Source organism: Anomaloglossus baeobatrachus, chromosome 4, assembly GCF_048569485.1.
Source record: "Anomaloglossus baeobatrachus isolate aAnoBae1 chromosome 4, aAnoBae1.hap1, whole genome shotgun sequence".
NCBI classification, from domain to species: domain Eukaryota; kingdom Metazoa; phylum Chordata; class Amphibia; order Anura; family Aromobatidae; genus Anomaloglossus; species Anomaloglossus baeobatrachus.
The window spans coordinates 118,382,030-118,401,459 of NC_134356.1; the positions used below are offsets into that span (position 1 = coordinate 118,382,030).

General features: G+C 48.1%; 1 protein-coding gene across 4 annotated transcripts in view; it reads left to right on the forward strand.

The window, feature by feature from the left end:
* The window catches only part of PRR7 (proline rich 7, synaptic), a 182,807-nt gene that overhangs the window by 33,537 nt on the left and 129,840 nt on the right, over positions 1-19,430 (forward strand). Inside the window, exon 1 of one of the 4 annotated variants that reach the window (XM_075342318.1) lies at positions 5,111-5,223. The exons of the other annotated variants lie outside the window; for them this stretch is intronic. The gene's annotated coding sequence lies outside the window, so the exon portion shown is untranslated. Of the gene's footprint in view, positions 1-5,110; positions 5,224-19,430 lie in introns of those variants that run through there. 4 annotated transcript variants of the gene reach the window in all.

A 19,430-nucleotide genomic window follows, 5' to 3' on the forward strand; every position in this document is an offset into this window, starting at 1 on the left:
AGCATCAGCCTCTCTCCTCCCAGCATCAGCCTCTCTCCTCCCAGCATCAGCCTCTCTGTCCCCAGCATCAGCCTCTCTCCTCCCAGCCTCAGCCTCCCCCAGCATCAGCCTCTCTTCTCTCAGCCTCCCCCCTCCCAGCCTCCCTCCTCCCAGCCTCCCCCAGCATCAGCCTCTCTCCTCCCAGCCTCCCCCTCCCAGCCTCCCCAAGCATCAGCCTCCCCCAGCATCAGCCTCTCTCCTTCCAGCCTCCCCCAGCATCAGCCTCCCCCAGCATCAGCCTCTCTCCTCCCAGCCTTCCCCAGGATCAGCCTCTCTCCTCCCAGCCTCCCTCTTCCCAGCCTTCCCCAGCATCAGCCTCCACCTCCCAGCCTCCCTCAGCATCAGCCTCCCCCGGCATCAGCCTCTCTCCTTCCAGCCTCCCCCAGCATCAGCCTCCCCCAGCATCAGCCTCTCTCCTTCCAGCCAACCCCAGCATCAGCCTCCCCCAGCATCAGCCTCTCTCCTCCCAGCCTCCCTCCTCCCAGCCTCCCCCAGCATCAGCCTCCATCTCCCAGCCTCCCCCAGCATCAGCCTCCCCCAGCATCAGCCTCTCTCCTTCCAGCCTCCCCCAGCATCAGCCTCCCCCAGCAGCAGCCTCCGCCTCCCAGCCTCCTCCAGCATCAGCCTCTCTCCTCCCAGCCTCCCCCAGCATCAGCCTCTCTCCTCCCAGCCTCCTCCAGCATCAGCCTCTCTCCTCCCAGCCCCCCCCAGCATCAACCTCCCCCAGCATCAGCCTCTCTCCTTCCAGCCTCCCCCAGCATCAGCCTCCCCCAGCATCAGCCTCTCTCCTCCCAGCCTCCCCCAGCATCAGCCTCCCCCTCCCAGCCTTCCCCAGCATCAGCCTCCCCCAGCATCAGCCTCTCTCCTTCCAGCCTCCCCCAGCATCAGCCTCTCTCATCCTAGCCACCCCCAGCATCAGCCTCTCTCCTCCCAGCCTCCCCCAGCATCATCCTCCCCCAGCATCAGCCTCTCTCCTTCCAGCCTCCCCCAGCATCAGCCTCCCCCAGCATCAGCCTCTCTCATCCCAGCCACCCCCAGCATCAGCCTCCCCCAGCATCAGCCTCTCTCCTCCCAGCCTCCCCCAGCATCATCCTCCCCCAGCATCAGCCTACACCCTCCCAGCCTCCCCCAACATCAGCCTCCCTCTCCCAGCCTTCCCCAGGATCAGCCTCTCTCCTCCCAGCCTCCTCCAGCACGCCGTGCTCCTCTGCCAACACTCACAGATCCGATCGCATACTCACACACACACACACCCACCCGATCGCATACACTCACACCCACCCGATCGCATACACTCACACACACCCGATCGCATACACTCACACACACCCGATCGCATACACTCACACACACCCGATCGCATACACTCACACACACCCGATCGCATACACTCACACACACACACATTGACGATATTACACATACGCGCTCACTCACAACATCCGGAGATACCACATGCTTCTGGCCATGTGATCCTCCGGCAGGTCCTGGAAGCTCACTGCAGCACAGTATCGCGGCCGAGAAGCAAGCAATATCTCCGAATGCTGTGAGTGTGTGGATGCGATCTGATGTGTGTGTGAGGTGTGTGTGAGAGTGTTATCTGATGTGTGTGTGTGTGTCTGTTGTTATGTGTGTGCGTGTGGATGTTCCGCCGCTGCAGGACCTTGATGCGCTGGTAACTATGCTACCATGGTTACCCATCCCCCACTCGCACGGGAGCCCACACCAGCATACGGCGGCAAACCCCAGCAATGCGAGGGTTTGTGTCGGCTGGGTTGGCGGCGTATGCTGGTGTGGGCTCCCGGGGGGTACAGTACTCACCTGGGAGTCGCGTCTCCGTGTCAGTTCGGGGGATGCGTGTGGGGGGCGGGGCCAGAGTGAGCGTGCATTGCGTGAGGGGGGCGGGGCGTGGCCGAGTTGCCAATACGTGCAGGGTGCCGGGGCGAGAGGCCAATCTGTGGGGGGGCGGAGCCTGTGCGAGCGGCCGGCCAATCCGTGGGGGGGGGCCAGGGAGAGCGACCAATCCGTGCGGGGGGGCGGGGCCATGGCGAGGCCAGCAGCCAATCCGCTTTGTGTCACCGTAAGGACACAATTTTGGAGCAAGACAGACAGACAGACAGACAGACAGAATAAGGCAATTATATATATAGATGTGCCATATAGAAGATTGCCCCTCTAAATCAGTGCCTGCACCAGTGTAACTCAGTATTAACAAAGTGATCTTATATGGCAGGGCCTCAAATGGCATCATGCATAAAACAAGATAAAGCTTAAATGGCGGCATTCCCTGAGGGTAGCATTGTAGCAGTGAACATTGGCCTAGCAAAACCTGTCTATCAGTAACGGAGCTCTCCTGCTGCACAGACATCCTTCTCGGGTGATTACCATATGAATGCGTTCAGCCTCTTATGAATGGCTGTTCACATGTAGCTTCCTGGCTGCTAACAGCGCAGAACACAGTATAGTGCTTAACTATGAATTTTGCATTCTGGTCTCGATAAAGGCTCAGGACCTCAGCCAAAATGCGTTGTAATGTGTAAATTTTTTTTCAATATAAGAATTGCTTTATTATTTCCATGCTTGAAGAAGTCACAGCACCTATTGTGGTGATGACATGCTGGTGGACTGATTCCACTCCAAGCTACTACACAATCAGAATTACAGCTGGGATATCGACAGTGATCGCTGGCTCGAGGCTGCCGTCTTCTCACACACGTGTATGTCCAAGCAGTAATTACAGCAGTGTTTTCTCTCCTTTTCCCAGTAGTAATAGCAGCTCTTCCTGCTCTAGTAGGCTCAGTAGTCCTTTACTTTGGGTGTCCACTGCAATGTCTTAGGCTAGGGCCCCACTTTGCGTTTTTACCTTCTTTTTCAGGTGCTTTTTGGGTGCGTTTTGAGAAGCACCTTTTTTATGCCAAAATGCTTGCATTTTCATTTTCCAGCCATTTCAATCGCATTTGTGATTTATCCGACCCCACTTTGCGTTTGTAAACGCATCTGCGAATCTGCATATTTTGTGGCAAAAACCATGCGTTCAAAGAAGCAGCATGTCAATTGTTTTTGCCATTTTGGGTGCGTTTTGCTAACATTGAAGTCAATGAGAAGTTGCAAAAACCAAGATTCCTTCAAATTACTGCGTTTTACCTGCTTTTTATGTGCAGAAAACATGCGTTTTGGACTACCAAAACGCATGCTTTTTGAACATTAAAATAATGATTTCATATGTCCCTTTACACACACACATAATCGACATTAAATTTAAGAAAAATAATAATGTATTGCTATTTTTCCAATAAATAGTATATTACCGCTATAATTTTATTAAATATTTCTATTTCCTTAATTATTTCTAAAATTCTATGTGTTCCTTTTTTTTTTCTTTTTTCATTGTTCTGTTTACACTTTATTTAGCAGTGTCTTGATGTTCAAAACGCATCTGTCAAAATGCAGGTGAAAAAGCATGTAAAAAGCGCTGAAAACGCATCTAAAACGAGGTAAATACGCATGCGTTTTCATCGCTAAATTTCTGAGAAAGGCAACTTTGGTCAAATCAATTAAGCCCAAAACGTGCATTTAGAACTGCAAGTAGGAAAACGCAAAGTGGGGCCCTAGCCTTAGGCTGGTTTCACACATCAGTTTTTTGCCTTCAGGTTCAATCCGGGAAAAAAACTGATGCGACGGATCCGTCGAAAAAACGGTTCCATTGCATCAGTTTTTTCCATCCGTTTCTTCCGTTTTGATACTGAGCATGCTCAGTTTAAAAAAAAAAACGGAAACAAGTGTCGGATTCTGGCATATGATGGATGACGACGGGGTTGGCTGCCATGGGCTTCCATTATAAAACACGCCGTACGGCGCCGGATCCGGCGCGATCCGTTTTTTCGCCAGAGACAAAAAAGTTCCATTCAACATTGGATCCAGCCGCCGGACAAGCAAATTTTGCCGGATCCGGTGAAAGACGGAAGGAATGCAAGGAAATCCGGCGCTAATAGAAGTGTATGGGGGGAAAAAACTGATCCGGCGGCAACAGACGCCGGATCCGTTTTTTCATGTTTTTGCCGGATTGTGCCTGTTGGGAAAAAACTGATGTGTGAAAGCAGCCTTAGGGTACTTTCACACTTGCGTTATTTTCCTTCCGTTACAATCCGCCCTTTTGGGAAACAGCGGAATCCGTTAACGGATTCCGCTGTTTCCCATAGACTTGCATGGTTGACGGATTGTACCAAAAGGACCTGCGTTGCTTCCGCTGGGCGACGCTCCGTTGCTTCCGCCCAGCGGGAGGAACGCAGCATGTAACGTTGTTTTGAGCAGCGGAATCCTCTGGATTTCACTGCGCACCTGGCTGCAGGGAGCGATCAGCTATTCACCCGGCGGCTGGCTGCAGGGAGCGATCAGCTGATCACCCGGCGGCCGGCTGCAGGGAGCGATCAGCTGATCACCCGGCGGCCGGTTACTGGGAGCGATCAGCTGATCACCCGGCGGCCGGCTGCAGGGAGCGATCAGCTGATCACCCGGCGGCCGGGAGCGATCAGCTGATCACCCGGCGGCCGGCTACTGGGAGCGATCAACTGATCACCCGGCGGCCAGCTGCAGGGAGCGATCAGCTGATCACCCGGCGGCCGGCTGCAGGGAGCGATCAGCTGATCACCCGGCGGCCGGCTGCAGGGAGCGATCAGCTGATCACCCGGCGGCTGGCTGCAGGGAGCGATCAGCTAATCATCCGGCGGCCGGCTGCAGGGAGCGATCAGCTGATCGTTCACTATAGTCTGCCGCTGGTAAAACCGGGAAAAAAAAAAATATCAAAACGAATTGCGTTGTTTTGCAGCATCCGTTGTGCCACTATATGCAACACATCCGTTGCATCCGTTACACAACGCAATGCAACGGATACCGTTCAACGCAAGTGTGAAACTAGCCTTAAAGAATCCCTTTCATTAAGATGTCAATTCATTAAATGTGTGTATATGTGCATGTAATGTAGTGTGAGTGTACAGTATATAACAATATAATAATAATTTTTATTTATATAGCGGCAACATATTCCGCAGCACTCTACAATTCAAAGGGGACATATTCAGATGATATCAAACATTACAGAGTAAAACAATCCAACAGAAATCAAAAGGAGTGAGGGTCCTGCTCGCAAGTTTACAATCGATGAGAAAATAGGGGAAACCACAAAAGGTAAATGGTAAAAAGTGCTTGAATAGTATGGTCCACGCATCAATATAATAAATAAGGAATTCACATATCGCTGCATGAACCGGTCACCAGCCAGTATGTGTACAAGTACAGGTACAAGGGATATTAAGTGCCTAGATGGTGTAAACAAATGATAAAAGGGACCAGATTTTGAAGAAAATATTCTAAGGGCAAAACAGGAATAGTTAGATAAGTGAGGAGAGATAGCCTAGTCTAAAGAAATTTTTTTTAGGGCTTAAAACTGTGGATATTGTAAATTAAGCAAATTGTCCTGGGTAGTGCGTTCCAGAGAATTGGCGCAGCTTGTGAGAAGTCTTGAAGGCGAGAGTAGGAGGTTCAGATTGTAGAGGATGACAGTCTTAGGTCATTAGCGAAATAGAGGGCACTGGTAGGTTGATAGACGGAGATGGGGGAGGGGATATGGAGCGGTGCAAAATTGTGGAGAGCTTGGTGGGTGAGAGAGGTAAGATTATTTTGTACTCTGTAGTGGATGGACAATCAGTGCAATGACTGGCACAAGGTGGAGGCATTGGTGTAGCAATAAGAGAGGAATATGATCCTGGCTTCTGCATTCAGGACAGATTGGAGAGAGTAGAGCTTAGTAAAAGAGAGACCGATTAGTAGAGAGTCGCAGTAGTCCAGACGAGAATAAATAAGAGCGACAGTAAGGGCGGCTTTGCACACTACGACATCGCAGGTGCGATGTCGGTGGGGTCAAATCGAAAGTGACGCACATCCGGCGTCACTTGCGATGTCGTAGTGTGTAAATCCTAGATGATACGATGAACGAGTGCAAAAGCGTCGTTATCGTATCATCGGTGCAGGCTCCGACATTTCCATAATGCCGGTGCCGCGACAGGTACAATGTAGTTCCTCGTTCCTGCGGCAGCACACATCGCTGTGTGTGAAGCCGCAGGAGCGAGGAACATCTCCTTACCTGCCGCCAGCGGCTATATGGAAGGAAGGAGGTGGGCGGGATGTTTACATCCTGCTCATCTCCGCCCCTCCGCCGCCATTGGCCGCCTGCCGTGTGACGTCGCTGTGACGCCGCACGACCCGCCCCCTTAGGAAGGAGGCGGTTCGCCGGCCAGAGCGACGGTCGCAGGGCGGGTGAGTGCATGTGAAGCTGGCGCAGCGATAATTATCGCTACGCCAGCTATCACAAGATATCGTACCTGCGACAGGGGCGGGGACTATCGCGTGCGACATCGCAGCATCGGCTTGCGATGTCGCAACGTGCAAAGCCCGCCTAAGAGTTATTACAACGTCAACGGTAAGAAAAGGTCGAATTTTAGAGATGTTTTTGAGGTCGAGATGACATGAGCGAGCGATCAGATGTAGGGAGTGATGCAAAGATCTAAGACAAATTTGATCCCAAGACAGCGGGTGTGCTGCTGGGGAGTAATGGTTGAACTACACACGTAAATGGTAATATTGGATTTAGGAAGGTTAGTCGAGGGAGGAAACATGAGAAGTTCAGTTTTTGATAGATTTAGTTTCAGATAGAGGGAGGACATGATGTTGGAGGCAGCAGACAGACAATCACTAGTATTTTGTAAAAATGCAGGGGTAATGTCAGGGAACGATATGTATGATTAGGTGTCATCAGCATAGAGATGGTACTGGAAACCAACTCTACTGATGGTTTGTCCAATAGGAGCAGTGTATAGAGAGAAGAGGATGGGGCCTAAGACTGAGCCCTGAGGAGCCCCTGAAGTGAAGTGAAGTGAAGTGAAGGAGCGGTCAGAGAGGTAGGAGAACCAAGAGAGAACGGTGTCATTGTGCCTGATAGAGAGGAGCTTGATGAGGATCAGCTGGTGATCGAACACAGCAGAGAGATCCAGGAGAATCAGCAGGGGGTAGTGACTATTAGAGTAAGGCTGCTTTCACACTACGTCTTTTTAACATGCGTCCTGAACGTTTTTTTAACGCAGAAACGGATCCAATGCAAATGCGTTTACATTTCAATACATTTGCAATGGACTCGCATTAACATGCGTTCACCTGCGTTTGCGTGCGTTATAGTAAGGATCCAGCGACTTGCAGTTTTTTAACATCTTTCAAAAACTCTACTTGTAGCGTTTTTGAGCTGCGTCCAACTTCTGCAAATTGCTGGATCCTGACTAAACAGCATGCAAACACATGTGAACGCTGGCATACTGATAGACAGGATCCTGCTTGCTCTACTGAGCATGCCCAGAAGCCAGCCTCCGTGATCAGTCTTTCTCTCTCCTCCCTCTGTCTCTCTCCCCCTCTCTCTCCTCCCTCTCTCTCTGTCTCTCCCCCTCCCTCTCCCCCACCTGAGAGCTGCGGACACTCGTAACCAAGGTAAATATCGGGTAACCACTTATCTTAGTTACCCGATGTTTACGTTGGTAACATGTGCAGGGAGCCCGGCTCCTAGCAGCTGCAGACGCTTGTAACCAAAGTAAATATCGGGTATCCAGGCAAGTATACCCGATGTTTACCTTGGTTACGAGCCTCGCAGCTGTCAGATGCCGGCTCCCAGTCTGCCACGTTCAGTTCCCATCACTCCCGATCACATGACTCCAATGCCCGCCCCTAAACATCCAGTGACAGGATCCTGCAAAGTAACACATGCGTTTGCATGCATTTTTTGCTGTAAAAGCAGGATCCGCTTTTGCAGCAAAAAACCGTTCAGGACGCATGTTAAAAAGACGTAGTGTGAAAGCAGCCTTAGCTGTTAGCAGATCATTAGAGACTTTAGTAAGAACAGTTTCAGTAAAGTGTAAGGAGCGGAAACCGGGTTGTAAAGAGTCAGGAAGAGAGTTCTCTGAAAGATAGCGGAATAGACGGGCCCCGACCAAGCGTTCCAGAACTTTATAGATGAAGGGGAGATTAGAGACCGGTCTGTAGTTCGCAGTGCGGTTTTGATACAGGCATGGGTTTTTTAATAGTGGGTGTATGCTGACATGTTTGAAGGAGGGAAGTACCATATGACAGGGAGAGGTTAAATATTTTAGTTTAGATGAGTGTTGAAAGCTGGGGAAAGGGACTAAAGGAGATGTGAGGGAATAGGGTCAATGGTGTAGGTAGTAGGGCGAGAAGATGCAAGGAGCCTAGTAACTTCTTCTGTGAGTGTATTGATATACTCACCACAGCCACTCTCTCCAAGATCCACAGCCGTTCTCGTCTTCTCAGTGACAGCACTGCTCCACAGAGACTCTCCAGGTGAAACTGCACTCTGCCTGACCTGCAAGAGACTTTTACAATGTTAGCCTATGAGAGTTAGAATGAGGCTCCATAGACTTATACTGTAAAAGAGACTTCTGACTCACACATATTGCAATAGTATCACTCAGAAAAGGAAAATAACAACATTGGACACCAGAGCGAGCAGTGGTAGATGAATATATATATTACATTTAATTAATAAAATCTAAACTTGTCATCAGGATCTGGCATAATAAAGGTGCTGTTCATAGAAATCCGCAGCCTGGTTATACAACGGAGTTAGCATTTTTATTTCAAAAACGGAACTAGATAGAGAAAAAAAGTGAACTACAAAGTTGTAGGGCATCGTCAATTCAATACGAATCGACACCTTGCATAAAAAAATCGTATTGCACTCGCACCAATGTTAAAAAATATGGAAGGACATATCTGCCAGTTTTTCCTCTGCAAAATTTGGCATGCTGTGAGTGCCTGCGTACCTCACCAATGCAAGTCAATGGGTTCGAGAAATATGCAGGGCACATGAAAAATAAATAAATTAGATAGATACAGGTGCATCTCAATAAATTAGAATATCATCAAAAAGTTAATTTATTTTAGTAATTCAATACAAAAAGGTAAACACATACATTATATAGTCATTACACACAGAGTGATCTATTTCAAGTGTTTATTTCTGTTAATGTTGATGATTATGGCTTACAGCCAATGAAAACCCAAAAGTCATCTCAGAAAATTAGAATATTATATAAGACCAACTGAAAAAATGATTTTAAACGCAGAAATGTTGGTGCCTACTGAAAAGTCTGTACAGTAAATGCACTCAGTACTTGGTCGGGGCTCCTTTTGCATGAATTACTGCATCAAAGCGATGTGACATGGAGGCGATCAGCCTGTGGCACTGCTGAGGTGTTATGGAAGCCCACATTGCTTTGATAGCAGCCTTAAGCTCATCTGCATTGTTGGGTCTGTTGTCTCTCATCTTCCTGTTGACAAAACCCCATAGATTCTCTATGAGGTTTAGGTCAGGTGAATTTTCTGGCCAATCAAGCACAGTGATACTGTGGTTAGTAAACCAGGTATTGGTACTTTTGGCAGTGTGGACAGGTGCCAAATCCTGCCGGAAAATGAAATTTTCATCTCCAAAAAGCTTGTCAGCAGAGGGAAGCATGAAGTGCTCTAAACTTTCCTGGTAGACGGCTGTGCTAACTTTGGTCTTGATAAAACACAATGGACCTACACCAGCAGATGACATGGCTCCACAAACCATCACTGAGTGTGGAAACTTTACACTAGACCTCAAGCAGCTTGTATTGTGGCCTCTGCACTCTTCCTCCAGACTCTGGGACCTTGATTTTCAAATGAAAATCAAAATTTACTTTCATCTGAAAACAACACCTTGGACCACTGACCAACAGTCCAGTTCTTTTTCTCCTTGGCCCAGGTAAGACGCTTCTGGCGTTGTCTATTGGTCATGAGTGGCTTGACACAAGAAATGTGACAGTTGTAGCCCTTGTCCTTGATATGTCTGTGTGTGGTGGCTCTTGGAGCACTGACTCCAGCAGCAGTCCACTCCTTGTGAATCTCCCCAAATTTTTGAATGACCTTTTCTTAACAATCCGTTGTAGGCTGCGATTATCCCGGTTGCTTGTGCACCTTTTTCTACCACACTTTTTCCTTCCACTCAACTCTCCATTAATATGCTCGAATACAGCACTCTGTGAACAGCCAGCTTCTCTAACAATGACCTTTATTGGCTTACCATCCTTGTGGAGTGTGTCAATGACTGCATTCTGGACATCTATCAAGTCAGCAGTCTTCCCCATGGTCGTGTAGCCTACTGAAACAGACTAAGGGACCATTTTAGCCACGTAGGAAGCCTTTGCAGTTGTTTTGTGGTAATTCTAATTTTCTGAGATAATGACTTTTGGGTTTTCATTGGCTGTGAGCCATAATCATCAACATTAAGAGAAATAAAGACAGGAAATAGATCACTCTGTTTGTAATATATGTGTTTCCCTTTTTGTATTGAACTACTGAAATAAATTAACTTTTTGATAATATTCTAATTTATTGAGATGCGCCTGTGTATAATGTCTTATACCTCCTCTACATATTGTAAGCTTGTACCCTTTAGTGCCTTTCATGTGACAGTAACTGGTGTTTAGCCTTGAATTTAGCCATAAAATTAATACATAAATGAAAATGATGAGGGGTCCCCCCGATTTTGGTAGCCAGCTAAGGTAAAGCTGACAGATCAGCCCGCAGCTGGAAGCTTTTCCTTGGCTGGTTATTCAAAACAGAGGTCACCCCCCAATGTTTTTTTAAATTATTTATTTAAAATGAAATAAATTTAAAAAAAATAAAAGTGGGGTCCCCCCATATTAGATCACCAGCCAAGGTGAAGTTGACAGCTGGGGTCTGTTATTCTCAGGGTGGAAAGGGACATGGTTATTGGTCCCTTCCCAGCCTAAAAATAGGCTGTAGTCACCCCAGAAGCTGCCCACACAGATGTCACACGGAGGCTAGGCGAAGGGGAAAATGAATTTGCATGACGTACAGAATGACACTCGCATGTCACTCGCATCTCACTCCAAGACGGTTTCAGGAGCAGCAGTGGAGCCATATTTCACACGCAGATGTGAGTGAACCCTTATACTCATCCTCATACTGCAAAACATTCACATAATGCACCGATTGCAGGCCGTAAGTAAGACCTCAATCAGATGTCTGTGATTTTTCAGATATGCAAAAAATGGACCAGGGTTTTTTATCCGATTTTCAGCGGTGTTTGGTCAGTGCGTCAGTTTTTACCATCAGTGTTTCCTCAGTAATTTTCATGCATTAAAAATATAACTAAATTGCAAAACTTGTCCAATCCACAACAACGATAATTACGGACAGTACACAGATTGCACGCTAATGGAATCTGTGTGCTGTCTGTGATTTTCATGGACCCAAAGACTTTTATTGGTAATTTTGATCCATAATGTAGATCAAAAACAGACGTTTCCTGGATTATTGTTTTTTGCCTAACGGTCTGCAAAAAAACACAGACATGTGAACAACTCCATAAATTATAATAAGTGTACGAAAAATAGACATCTGAATGAAGGCTAGATGGGGATTTTCTTATTACACATTATAATTACCTAGTCTCCCAGTACCTACCTGCACGCAACCTTAGATCCTCACAAGATCTCCTTCTCTGCTCCTCTCTTATCTCCTCTTCCCACAATCGTGTACAAGATTTCTCCCGTGCATCCCCCATACTCTGGAACGCTCTACCTCAGCACATCAGACTCTCCACTACCGTGGAAAGCTTCAAGAGGAACCTCAAGACCCACCTCTTCCAACAAGCCTACAACCTACAATAGCCCTCATCCCAGTAGACCACTGCGCAACCAGCTCTGTCCTCACCTATTGTACCATCACCCATTCCCTGTAGACTGTGAGCCCTCGCGGGCAGGGTCCTCTCTCCTCCTATACCAGTCTGTCTTGTACTGTTAATGATTGTTGTACGTATACCCTCTTTCACTTGTAAAGCGCCATGGAATAAATGGCGCTATAATAATTAATAATAATAATAATAATAATAATAATTACACGAGCCCCCAGAGTGAATGGAGCCATAGTGTGACCACTGTTCCACACTGCCTATGAGACTGTCAGGAATAATGAAATACAGCACTTGTCATCTCCATCAGTCCCATAGTGAAAAGTGCGGTGGTCATACTCTGCACCCTACTTCATTAACACATTGAGATTACAGGGGTCCAGATAGTCAGACTTAACCAATCAATAACTTATACCAATGATTATTTTAGATTCATATCAGTAATTCTGCATTTATTCAGCCATTTTTTTTTATCACTAATCGCTCACTCATTACTTCTGTCCAGTTATCTGTGCATGTAAATAAGTCTTTGTAGTGAACTGTCAGTTACTTTGTTGCATCCATTTCTACTAACATCCGTGAGTGCAGAGATCGTGCACAGTGCTGTCATCATCGGATTCACTGGTGTCAGGAAAGCGCCCAGTGACGAGCTTCGTGTATTTGGGCTTAAAGGAAGGCCCAGTCAACAGGGCCAATTTTCTAGTCACCATGACGACTGGATTTTTCACAGCTCTTGCTATTGAACAATTTATTATATAAAAGCGGTAACCCCCAGCGTTGTCTGGAGGAGACTTGTGCACCCCATCTTGTTCATTTTTAATGATAAAAGTAGCAATGTGTCATCTTTAAATTGTCACCATATGATGATAAACAGAACCAGATTATTTTCTAAGAATGGAATAAATGTTAAGTAGCCGGAAAATAGAGATTTCTTTTGTTCGGAAATATGTTCTGTGACGCAGGCTTCATTGGTAGCACAAGGCTATTTGTGTCACTGCATGCATCCTGTTTCTTTTTACACACTGCTACTATCACGACCTTGTGTAAAACTGGAGAAACAGATTACTGTGTGCAAGTGATACAGATTGGCAAGGATGTATAAAAGCACAGCATGACCTCACAGCTACCGATTCACTGGCCTTTCCTATTGTGTGTATGCACTAAATATGCACACTTGAGGGTTTGTGACTGAAGCTTTACAGAGTTTGATTTAGAGTAATAAAAATAGGAAGAACAGTCTGATAACTAGGACTCCATATTATGGAGATTCTGCTAGAAATGAATGATTCATCTGTAGAAGCATTATGTTTGACGAAAAAGTGAATGTCATTTCTGTATTGTAAATCGCTAATACATATATACATATATTGTGAGAAGGTCCGTGTAAAAGTCCTCGAGGAGAGATATGTATCATCGGGGTTAATTATCTCAGTGTTGTAAGCATGGAAAAAGGCTCCAGCATCATTAATGCTGGAAGAATTAATAGGGGCCGGGTTTACAAGCAGTCGGAGAGATGGGTGGGAATGACTACTCACATATCCCTACCTGGGATGTGGTACAAGACGTAAAATGGAGACCATTAGTCTCATTCATGTGTCTGTGTGTGAAGGTGTTCAGACCTACAGTGGTGTTGTTCTCGCTAAAGAGCTGGACGTTAGCTTGATCAGTCAAACCCCGCAGCTTTATGTGAAACTATTATTTTGCATTTGTATCTTTGTGCCATAGGGAGGCTGTTTTTGAGTTTTACAGTGGGATTTATGAAGATCGAATAAACCAGTTGGAAATTTAAACTGAAACGATTCCTGTGTCGACCTCTAACAAGGGAGTCAGCATCTTACAATATAAGTATATACCGTATTTTTCGTTTTATAAGACGCATCGGATAAGAAGACGCACCCCAAATTTATAGATAAAAAAGGTAAAAAAAGAAGGGGTCCGTCTTATACTCCAGTGGTGTCTTACCTTAGAGAGATGACAGCAGTGGTGGAATGGGGGGGTCACTGGAGGCGGGGGGTTGCTGGAGTAGGGCAATGCTGACTGCGGTGTGGCTGGCTGTGTTGGCTGCAGTGTGGCTGGCTGTGTTGGCTGCAGTGTGGCTGGCTGTGTTGGCTGCAGTGTGGCCGGCTGGGCTAGCTCCTGTGTGGCCGACTGTGCTGGCTGCTGTGTGACTGGCTGTCCTAGCTGCTGTGTGGCTGGCTGTGCTGGCTGCTGTGTGACCGGCTGTGCTGGCTGCTGTGTCGCCGACTGTGCTGGGGGTCGACTGTGCTGGCTCTGTGGAGCAGGGCAAATCGGCAGATTTCCCAGATGCTCTGTAGGCGGTGCGATCTTCAAATAATGCCGCCCGGAATCGGCGCCTGCACAGATGGAGCTCTAACCTCAATGACAATCCGAGATCTCTGTCTGCACACACGCTAACTCCTGGCTGCATTATTTGAAGATTGCATCGTAGACATTTCATCCGCCGCACCACTCTGCTCCACACAGCGCCCACCACAGCCAGCAAAGCCCCGCATCACCGACAGAGCATCTCACCCGCCGCCCCACCCTGCTCCACACAGGACCCACCGCATCCAACACAGCCCCACACCGCTGACAGAACATATCACTGGCCGCACCGCTCTGCTCCACACAGCATTTCACCCGCCGCATCCAGCACAGCCCCACACCGCCGATAGAGCATCTCACCTGCTGCGCCGCCCTGCTTCACACAGCTCCCCATCGCAGCCATCACAGCCCTGCACCATTGACAAAGCATCTCACCCGTCGCAGCCAGGACAGCCTTGCACCGCTGACAGAGCATCTCACCCGCGCACTGCCCTGCTCCATACAGCGCCCACCACAGCCAGCACAGCATCCATTATCCACCTCCCGGTAAGCTACATTCAGATTTTAAGACGCATCCCTCATTTTCCTCCTAAATTTTTGGGAGGAAAAGTGCGTCTTATAATCCAAAAAATACGGTATATATTGAACAAAAATATAAATGCAACACTTTTGTTTTTGCTCCCATTTTTCATGAACTGAACTCAAAGATCTAAGACTTTTTCTATGTACCCTAAAGGCCTTTTTCTCTCAAATATTGTTCACAAATTTGTCTAAATTTGTGTTAGGCTGCTTTCACACATCAGGTTTTTGCTGTGCGGCACAATCCGGCGCTTTGCAGAAAAAACGCATTCGTTTTTTTTTGCCGCCGGGTGCGTTTTTTCCTCATAGACTTTTATTAGCGCCGCATGACTGTGCCGCATGTACTCGCGCTTGATCCGGTTTTTGCCGGTTGCGGCAAAAATCGTCACTCCGGCGACCGCACAGGACGCAGAGAGGAATATTTTTTGCCAGCGGCAAAAAACTGCATAGCCCCGTGCGGCATGGTGCATAATGAAAGTCTATGCACGCCGTATCCGGTGGCATGCATCAAACGCCGGAAGCATGTACCGGATTCGGTTTTTACTTCTCTCTCTCTCTGGCCTAAGAAAATCGGTGCTAGTGGAGTGCGATAAAACATCGCATTCCACTCGCACCAATTCTAGCCTGTGTGTCAGCACACGAGCGATTATTTTCTCAGTCCTAATCGTACCGAGAAAACAATCGCAGCATGTTGCGACTGTAATGCGAGACTCTTTCTAGTGAATGGGGCGAGAGAAAAATCGAACTACACTCACAGTACACCAGTGTACCGTGTGTGCAGAGCGAGAGTCGCAATAGCCGGCTACGGAGGAGAGAGGGAAAGAAATCCCTCCCTCCCCTCCTGAGAGCCGGCCTGCCCCCCGCAGCTAAGGTCCGCTCGCACAGTCGGACCACAGACGCAGGGACACCAGCATGACTCGGCTCTGCTGTGCTGCCAGCGCGAGCCGAGTGTCATGCGAGCATCGCAGTAGTGCCCCGTGTGGCCCCAGCCTCTCTCTCACACTCACACTTACTGACTCATTCATTCACTCTCACCCACTCACCGATCACCGGCGTGGCTCTGCACGGCTGTGACACTGCTGGCGGCTTCTCCTGATTTGAAAATGCCGGCCACCCATTATTCAATCTCGTATTCACTGCTTTCCCCGCCCACCGGCGCCTATGATTGGTTGCAGGCAGACACGCCCCACACTGTGTGACAGCTGTCTCACTGTAACCAATCACAGCTGCCGGTGGGCGGGTCTATTTCTTGCAGTTAAAAAAAATAAATAATTAAAAAAAAACGGCGTGCGGTCCCCCTCAATTTTGATACCAGCCAAGATAAAACCACACGGCTGAAGGCTGATATTCTCAAGATGGGGAGCCCCACATTATGGGGAGCCCACCACCCTAAAAATATGAGCCAGCAGCCGCCCGGAATTGCAGCATCCATTAGATGCGACAGTCCCGGGACTCTACCCGGCTCATCCCGAATTGCCTTGGTGCGGTGGCAATCGGGGTAATAAGGGGTTAATCATGGCAGGCGTCTATGAGACACCCCAATGATTAACCTGTAAGTGAAAGTAAATAAACACACACACCCAAAAAAAATACTTTATTTGGAATAAAAGACAAAAAAACACCCTCTTTCAGCACTTTATTAAAATCCTCAAATACCCCTCCAGGTCCAACGGAATCCACACGAGGTCCCGCGACGCTTTCAGCTCTGCTCCATGAAGCTGACAGGAGCGGCCGTAGAACACCGCCGCTCCTCAGAGCTCCACGCAGCAACTGAAGGGAGTCGCGCTGTCAGCGGTGACGTCACTGAGGTAGTGCCGTGGTGTGTGCGGTGATAAGTGCGGGAGTGCCGGGGTGTGTGGTGATGATGAGTGCAGGAGTGCAGGGGTGTGCGGTGATGATGAGTGTGGGAGTGCCGGTGTGTGCGGTGATGATGCGTGCAGGAGTGACGGTGTGTGCGGTGATGATGCGTGCGGGAGTGCAGGTGTGTGCGGTGATGATGCGTGCAGTAGTGCCGGTGTGTGCGGTGATGATGCGTGCGGTAGTGCCGGTGTGTGCGGTCATGATGGGGGTGATAGTGCCGTCGTTTGTGCGGGGATGATGGGGTCTCTCTCTCTCAGCAAAAAAACCCGGATCCGTTGCATCAGGCACAAACTGGATTGTGCCTGATTGCAAAAAAACTGATGTGTGTAAGCAGCCGTAGGCTAAGTTCACACATCAGTTTTTTTCTGTGTGGCCAAAAACCCATGCAACGAATGCGGCAAAAAAACCCGGATGCGTTGCATAAGTTTTTCCATGCGGTCCATCCGTTTTTTGCCGGATCTGGTTTGATACTGAGCATGCGCAGTTCAAAAAAATGCATCCAGCGGCCAGATGCGTTTTTTTGCCGCAGGACGACGCATCCGGCATCCATAGGCTTGCATTGTACATGCCGCTGCATTGCGCCAGATCCGCCATGTTGCATTTTTTTCACCGCAGCAAAAAACGCAGCATGCAACATTTTATCCGGCCGCCACACTGGCTAAATATGCCGCATATGGCAAAAAACGGACGCAACGCAAGGCCATGCGCCACAATCCGGCGCTAATGCAAGTCTATGGGGGAAAAACCGGATGCGGCGACAGCTGTTGCCGGCTTGTCGCATCCGTTTTTTCAGAAAAGCGCCGGATTGTGCCGCACAGCAAAAACATACCCTTAGTGACCACTTCTCTTTTGCCGAGTTAATCCATCCACCTCACAGGTGTGGCATATCAAAATGCTGATTAGACAGCATGATTATTGCAGAGGTGTGCCTTGGGCTGGCCACAATAAAAGGCCACTCTCAAATGTGCAGAATAACAGTATTGGAGGGGTCTGGGGGACAAGGAAACCAGTCAGTTTCTGGTGTGACCACCATTTTTCAGTCTGCCATCTGTTCTGTACAGTGAAAACATTACAGTAATTAATCCATAAAGAGAACATCTCTCCATTCCAGATGCCATAAAACGTGCTCATTTGCCCATTCAAGTCAGTCACAGCTATGAACTGCAGTCAGCTGGAGACGATTAGCAGCAGATGAGCTTCCCTTAGATGGTGTCTAACAGTTTGTGCAGAAATTCTTTGGTTATGCAAACAGATTGTTGCAGCAGCTGTGCGGGTGGCAGGTCTCAGACGATCTTGAGAGGTGAAGATGCTGAGTATGGAGGTCCTGGGCTGGTGTGGTTACATGTGGTCTACGTTATGAGGCCGGTTGAACTTAGTGCCAAATTCTCTGAAATGCCTTTGGAGTTCTCTTATGGTAGAGATATGAAAACTCAATTCACAGGAAACAGCTCTGGTGACATTCCTGCAGTCAGCAGCCAATTGGACACCCCTCAAAAATTGCAACATCTGTGGCATTGTGCTGTGTGATAAAACTGCACATTGTAGAGTGGCCTTTTATTGTGGCCAGCCTAAAGGTCCAGTCACACTAAGCAACTTACCAGCGATCCCAACAACGATAGGGATCGCTGGTAAGTTGCTAGGAGGTTGCTGGTGAGATGTCACACTTTGACGCTCCAGCGATCCCACCAGCAACCTGACCTGGCAGGGATCGCTGGAGCGTCACTACACGAGTTGCTGGTGAGCTCACCAGCAACCAGTGACCAGCCATACGTGCAGAGAGCAGGGAGCAGCGCACACTGAGCGCTGGCTCCCTGCTCTCCTAGTACAGCACACATGGGGTTAATTACCCGATGTGTGCTGCACCTACATGTGCACAGAGCAGGGAGCAGCGCACAATGCTTAGCGCTGGCTCCCTGCTCTCCTGGCTACAGCACACATCGGGTTAATTAACCCGATGTGTCCTGCAGCTACACGTGCACAGAGCAGGAGCCGGCACTGACAGTGAGAGCGGCTGAGGCTGGTATCAAAGGTAAATATCGGGTAACCAAGGACAGGGCTTCTTGGTTACCCGATGTTTACATTGGTTACCAGCCTCTGCAGAAGCCGGCTCCTGCTGCCTGCACATTTAGTTGTTGCTGTCTCGCTGTCACACACAGCGATCTGTGCTTCACAGCAGGACAGCAACAACTAAAAAATGGCCCAGGACATTCAGCAACAACCAACGACCTCACAGCAGGGGCCAGGTTGTTGCTGGATGTCACACACAGCAACATCGCTAGCAACTTCACAAAAGTTGTTCGTTACCAGCGATGTTGCTAGCGATGTTGCTTAGTGTGACAGGGCCTTAAGACACACCTGTACAATAATCATGCCATCTAATCAGTATGTTGATCTGCCACACCTGTGAGGTGGATGGATTATCTAAGCAAAGGAGCAATGCTCACTAACACAGATTTAAGGGTACTTTACACGCTGCGACATCGCTAGCGATCTCGTTAGCGATGTGAAATTCTAGATCGCAAGTGCGATCTTTTGAGGTCGCACATAGGTCATTTTACGCATGTGCGATCTCGAAAGATCGCACTTGTGATCTAGAATTTCACATCGCTAACGGGATCGCAGCGTGTAAAGTACCCTTTAGACAAATTTGTGAACAATATGTGAGAGAAAAAGGCCTGTTTTATACATAAAAAAGTCTTAGATCTTTGAGTTCAGTTCATGAAAACTGGGAACAAAAACACGTGTTGCATTTATATTTTTGTCCAATATACTGTATATATACAATATTGTGTCAATGCTTTTTTATCAATTAAAACACAAAATGAATGAACAA